Source organism: Cupressus sempervirens, chromosome 6, assembly GCF_028749045.1.
Source record: "Cupressus sempervirens isolate cs-2001-9-10 chromosome 6, ASM2874904v1, whole genome shotgun sequence".
Classification (NCBI taxonomy): domain Eukaryota; kingdom Viridiplantae; phylum Streptophyta; class Pinopsida; order Cupressales; family Cupressaceae; genus Cupressus; species Cupressus sempervirens.
In genome coordinates, this window is record NC_143123.1 from 298,235,551 (window position 1) to 298,242,883 (window position 7,333).

Here is a 7,333-nt window from a genome sequence, read left to right on the forward strand (position 1 = left end):
AGACTAGTTTTTTCAAATCGAGTTTTTGAGCCCTAATATGAACTCTAAATTCAAAACACAAAGAATTAACGCCATGTATAATATACAAAAATTTCCAAAAATGTAAATTTTTCTCAAAAATTCATTTATTTGCAACCAAAAACAATGATTTATGAAAAAATAAATAAAGAATCAAAACTAACTCAAATCAACTCAAAATGATCAGCCTTGTTAATGTTTTAACTATTGGGTTTCAGGGTCCTTGTAAAACCTGTTTATCTAATCAAAAACTCAAAATGATCTGAAAATTGGAATAATACTTCTCGGATGCATCGCCAACTTGCAAAAAAAAAATCAAAACCAAATTCCAAATACTTTAGGAGATATGACCAAATCTTTAAAAATTTAGAGTTTTTCCCTTCAAACCAATCTGCACGAGGATTAGCTTTAAAACCAAATTGAGAACCCTACAAAACCATTTGATTAGATCCAATATGTTATTGTAAAAAACCAGAAGTGAGAAATGAAACTAAAATTAAATTAAATGGAGCTAGAAACTTGATTAAAGGACCACAGTGAGTGCCAAATGTGTGTGAAAAATGCAAACACACTTTATAAACCATTATTCTTGAGAATACCCACGAATGAGAATCTCTAAAGTGGTGTCTTATAGCTTCCTATCTATGATGTTCAAGAGCTATGAGAAGGTGGCTCTCAAGTGAACCTAGCTAGTAAAACCCTTCCAAGGTGCACGATAGAATGGAAGATTCAAAGAGTAGAGGCAAGAGTACCAATATCCAAGAATAGAAGATAAAATAAGAGGAGCTCCACAAGGATGAGATCTTCAATCCTGCAGCATAACATTAGTAAAAGAGTGGAGTTGTGAAGTGAGGAGAGAACTCTCCCTTTTAAAGAGAAATGGATGGTAGAGATTATGAGTCAAGATGCATGTTATCAAGGGTGGAGTTTGAAAGTGGGAGTGATCCATGTGCACAAGCATTTCCACCAATCGTGATGAAGAGTTTAATTTTGTACCCCATGTGGGACAAAAATGTCTTTTCTTTTATTTTTAAATAAGGGAAATGCTTTTGTGTGTGCAACTTAGGATAAGAGACGAGTGGAGAATTTTTTTTAATTAAAAGGGGGACATATTCTTTTAATTAAATACGAGCTTAGGATAAAGTGGTCAAACTATAAGATAAAATCAAATAAATGGATTTTTGAAGATTTGATCAAGGATAAGCATTAGATAAATTATGCAAAAATTCTAGAAAGGGGGGGCTCATAGTCTAGATGACCATTTTTGGGTGATTACATAGTGCAAGATTGCAATAGAAAAATATCCTACAACATACAACAAGCGATCTTGTGTAATGCAAGATCACAACATCACAAGATTGCAAGATCAAAACTTGTACAAGATCGCGACATCAAATGAGAAAAGTAGTATTCCTTCGATAAGCCAACTCATTCGATGAAGTTCCTTCAATGCCCAAAAATGCACAACAGTTTTGTCATGCACGACATCACAACAAATAATTCCTCCTCTTCAAACTGTCCTATGGTCCTGTACAGGCACAAAAATGTACCACAATTTTGACCTATGAATGTCAAATGAGCAAAAAAGGACTCATTTGAAAAGAAAATCATTCGACCAACTCCTTTGATGCCCAAAAATGCACAATATTTTTGTACACCCATGAATGCTCAAAAATGTACAACTTTTCTTGGTCAAAAATTGTAGAACTTATCCCATGAAAGATGTCTCTAATCGGCTATCTGTAATCGAATGAATGGTGACAAAAATGTCAACATGTGCCTATCATAAAGGACCTCAAGGCCACACCTCACACCACTAAATCTATATTTAACTTAATGTTTTTCTCTCATCCCTTTATAACTTATCCACTAGATGTGTGTGCTTGAGGTGATGAAATTCCTATGAAAGCCTCCTAAAAAAATGAAAAAGGAGTTATTGCATATTTCTATTACACCTAGGGTCCATGAAGACAATGAGAGATAATATTGTTGAGATCTAGTTGAAAGAGCTCATTGAAAGAGGGAGATTGTTGAAGAAGACTATGTGTTTCAATCATTGTTTTGTCATTGATGTGAAACCTACTATTTGCTGGTAAGACAACTACTTATAAGATTCAAGTACTAGCACTTAGTTGATTGATGAAGAGGATTTGATCAATAAGATGTAACAAAAGCACCTAGAGGAAAGGTTGATTTAAGATTATGTAATGAAGTACGAGGATCAGTTAAGATAGTGATGACATGATGTATTGATAATCTACTTAAGGTTACAAATGGTGGCTACACTAAGAAAGTTTAGAAGAAAAAGTTACATAAAGTTTGTCTGCCAAGCTTGACCGAGTGGATAGTAGGTGTCGAGCAAAGTTAGTGCAAGTTGAGTAGAAAGTTAGTTGGAGCCAAGTAAAAGCAAAATTCTAGTGGACGTTGAGTAAGAAAGTTGATGCTGAGTAAGTTTTAGTTGATGTTGAGCATCAGTAAACTTTAGTTAATGTCAAGTGATTTCATAGTAGACGTTGAGTAACGCAGTATGTGTCGAGCATCAGAAGGTTGATAATGCCAAGCTGTTGCATTATTTTAAAGATTGAAGATTCGCTAAATTTGAGCTGACAAGTTTATTTTCTTGAATTTTGTGAACCAGGTGGAAGATAAGGTTGATGAGATGGTGGCACAAAATTTGAGATAAACCATGTTTAGGCGAATTCAAATGGATTCTAGTAGAAGTTTCTAGAAGAGATATGAAATATGGGGTAGATACATTATATCCTACCTAATCCATCTGAACTCTAATTTGGACGATGGAAAATGAGTGGGAAAATATCCTAATTTCCTATTTATAAGAATGTCTGGTCATGAAGCAAAGTTGTCATGTGCGAGAACCTAAGGTAGAGAAGGAGTTAAGGGTTTTGCTTCATCAAGTAACCTAAGAGAAGAGTCTACAATGGCATGTTAAGCAAGAAGGCTTAAGGAGATGAATGCTTGAAGGGTTAACAAGCTATCAGAGCTACATAGTATGAAGGCCAAGTAGAATTGAGGACTAAATAGAGATATGTAATCTACAAGAGAAGTTGTAAGTTGTATCAGATCAAAGCTCTACTATTACTCTCTAACAATTGTATTAGTCTAGGGTAAATTCTTTAGAGTAAGATTGACCTAATAATCATTTGTAAATCCTTTAACCAGGTGGAATTCCAAGTGAATGGCCTAAAGTCCTCTAACAAGGCTTACTTCTAATAGGGCGATTGAAATACCTTAACTGGGTCACATTTAATAGTGTGTATTGTAACCTTTAATAGGGTTGGCCTTTCACAAGGCATCACTTTAGAAGAGTGAAAAGGAGTAGCATGTTACTAGTCATTTTTCCCAAATTGGGTTTTCACGTATATCATTATGTCAAGTGTGTTGATGAATTTGTTATGTTTCATGCTTTACATTTCTACAAATTGATTTCACAGTAACCTACAAGTTTTAGTGATTGCACAATCTTATGGATGCATGCATAGATATGAATGTTTTATGGGTGCACTAAACTGGGAAAAGTTTTATTTATACATTTGGACCTTGGATAACTGATTCACACCCCCCCTCCCCAATTATTCTAAAGTATTCCAACAAATACTTCATACACTAACTTAGATAATTAACAAAAATGTAAAATTACGCAAGAGACACAAGATGATTAGTCATCACTCTTAAAAATCTGAATGGAATTTAATCTAGAAAGTGGAAACACATAAGTTTAATGAAAATTGATCTTTGATTGTATGTGTTAGATGTTTTAACTTTTTGAAAGCCCTTCTTTGTCCTCACCAATATGTTGCACAATTTATCAATAATGTGAAATATCTATCCCATGAACCAAAAAATAAGAAAAATAAAGAACTGAAATTATAAAAATCCAAATTTACCCTATGTTGAATGTGGTAAAAAAATTATAAATGTGTGATACATTCTTCGTATGTGGTAAAGATTCTTGCGACTATATAGCACACTCTTCTTATGTAGTGAAGATTCTTGAAAATGTGTTAACAATTTTATAATTGAGGTAAACTTGTACACTCAAGAATTCAATCAAATGTAGGGCATGCTCATGTCAACTTTACTGGAATTTAATGATGGAAAATTGGTCAAAACTGTAAATGATTAAATGAGCAACCATAAAATCAAATTCAAATACAAAATTCTCAATCATACTCAAAAGAGGACTGCAACAAAACTCACCATATGAATAAATCAATACAAAATGTGAATTCATGTTGAATTCTTGCAAGAAGCCTCCATTATTCTTCTCCTTTTTGTGTCATGTTGGAATGAATCACAAAAAAATTAAGATTGTAGTTGATGATAATAGGAGATCTAGGTTTCTTTAATAGATTTCAAGAATTTTGATCAAATTTTGAGATAAAGAGGCCAACAAAATTGATGAATGTTTGGGATCTATTGAGAAGACTTACAATTACAAGGTATATTGATTACATGGTTTAGATCAATGTGTTTAATTAAAATTAGTTGAGTAAGGGGAGTACCCTTCATCAAGTGAGAATTTAAGTATAATAGGTAACTAATTTGATTATTTTATTCAACACTCCTATTAATATTTTATAAATAAAATCTTATGTGTTCTTTTTAACAAATTTTAAATAATATAGTACCTTTAGATGCAATATTCAATCAAACCAATATAGTATACATTAGATTATGCAAAATAAATAATGACAAATAACAAAGAAATAAATAAAATATGACCATAACTATAAAAATTATTTTTGATCAATGGATGCTTTTACTAGAGCTTTTAACTAATGGATTGGGGACTCTATCTCTGTGGTCTTGTTTCAAGTTTTCAAGGTATTACCACCTCCTACATATGTCTCTCATGGATACCTAGTTATGTCTTTGAATTCACCTTAGAACTCGTACTCAACTTATCTCTTCAATCAACTTATCATTCATCCTTACCTTATCTCTCCAATCCCTCATATCACTCTAATCGCCTTATTGCTCCACTTGCCTTATCTCTCTAAACATATTTATAATTCCAATTGACCTTATCTCTTCAAACATCCTTATTTCTTCACTCTTTTTTTTTGTCCCTAAACCCTTATCACTCCTCTCATCTCCTTTATTACTTCATTTCTTTGGCTTTAGTAGTGATCTTGTATATGTTGTTGACCATGTCAGCACCACTACTCACCATTGCTTACAATCTTAAACCCCAGAAAAATGACTATCCCTTCCATCATAGTGCTTTCGATTTGTGCTCCAAGTCTATTGCATACACACAACACTCCATCAACAATAATGAACAAGTGCACCATCCTTTATATTTCTTGTTCAATGTAATTGCCTTATATGTATAGGGTGAATTTTAAAATATTAACTGCCCTATTCACAGGGGTGATGACTATCATTGTGTTGCAGAGTCATCCCTAATTGTAACTAGAAGCTCAATAAATCTTGATATCAATAATTAAATTATAAAATTCAATGATAGATTTTTTTAAAGTATGAACATAATTTAAATACAAAAAATAAACAACTTCTAAACTAATTAGTCAATAGGTTGTTATATTAGACACTTTGGACAACACATGTAATGTATCATACCATAATTTTATCTTTTGACACCAACAAATTCATTGTCCATTGACAATCACTATCTACATCATTTAAATTTGGGATGTTGTAATCTATATTTTATTGGGTTATTTGAATTTCCCTCCTATCTCATGCGTCCTGCTATGATGTCTAGCATTTTTTAGCAATGTTAATGCTATTATTCACCTTTGTTGTCAGTCTTTGCTTTGAATCTATGTTGTACACTTATTTACCAAGTGATAAATTCAGGCTTGGGGATCAAACCCTATTTTTGACCCAACCAAAATCAAAACTAAAACTAACCCTCTTAAGATATTAGGGAAGTGTGTTCCCTTTTTATTTTATTATCATAGGGTTTAGGCTACATACGAATGTGGTTAACCCCTTCTGCAGAGACACACTAGTTTTGTTTAGAGGACAAGTGGTTTTAACAATTATTGCTTTTATTTAATTAGAGTTGCTTTACATTTCCATTAAGTAAATAAATAATGGGTTATACTAGAGGAAAACCAAGTAGGGGCAAAGGTTATGATGACCTATAAAACTGTCTAGGACATGACACATCAAACTAGCTAAATAAATCATCATTATGAAAGAAAAACCTAAAAATATTGCAAGGAACAAGATATGAATAGAACTTTTCAAATCAAATTTCCTATTTAGGCCTCGCAACTCCCATGCTTGTCTACATAGTTGACTACCAACTAGTTCAAGTAAATTGATTTTCCTTGCCTAGGGGCAACTAATATTATCATTATTACTAGAGTCTCATATGATGGAAACACATATAATTTGGGAGCATAAAGTGTGATCTATTCATCTATATAAAATAGTTGAAAAATCTTATGTAGAAAATATCATAAACTATGAAGAAGGAATGAGTCTAATGTTTACGAGGAGTTATTAAGGGAAGGAAATTTTTTGTAATTATATTGTTGATGATTGGAATCCACCATCTTAGGTGTGATACTCATTTATAAGGAAGTTTAAGGAGAGATAATTTCAACATTATGTAGTAAAGATGTGGTAGAGATAGATCACACTGTATTATAGAGTGTGCAATGTATGAAGATATGGGTATCGCATACGAATATAACTTAAAAGTGGTAGATATGAGATATTTTTCACATCAAGAAAAAATGAGATATTGTGAGGTTTTCCATAACAAGTAAAATTATGGTGTTGCAAATGAGGTCATTGTAATCACCTAAAAATGGTCACCTAGACTATTAGCCCCCTTCTCAGCATTTTGGTTAAATTGATTCATCATTTTCCTAGACCAAATTGCTAAAATCTATTAATTTGATTATAACCTATAGTTTGACTATGCTATCCTAAGATCATTATTTAATTAAAAGAACATGTCCCCTTTTAATTAAATAAAAGACCCCATTCTTCTACCCATTTAAAGTGCACACATAAAGTCCTTTTTCTAATTTACAAATTAAAAGAAAAGGCTTTGTGACTTTTGTCTTATAAGGGAAGTCAACTTCTATTTTATTGGTTGACTTGTGTGTGCACATGGACGTATCCTCATTTTAAAACTCCACCCTTGATCATCCACCATTGTGACCTTGATCTCCACCGTTCGTATGACCTTAAAAGAGAGAGCTCTTCCCTTGTCAAAGGATCCATCCATATTTTGAGTATTATTATGCTACAAGTTTTCAAACAGGTTTCCTTGGAGCTTTGTAGAGAACTTCTCATTCCTTGTCTCCTT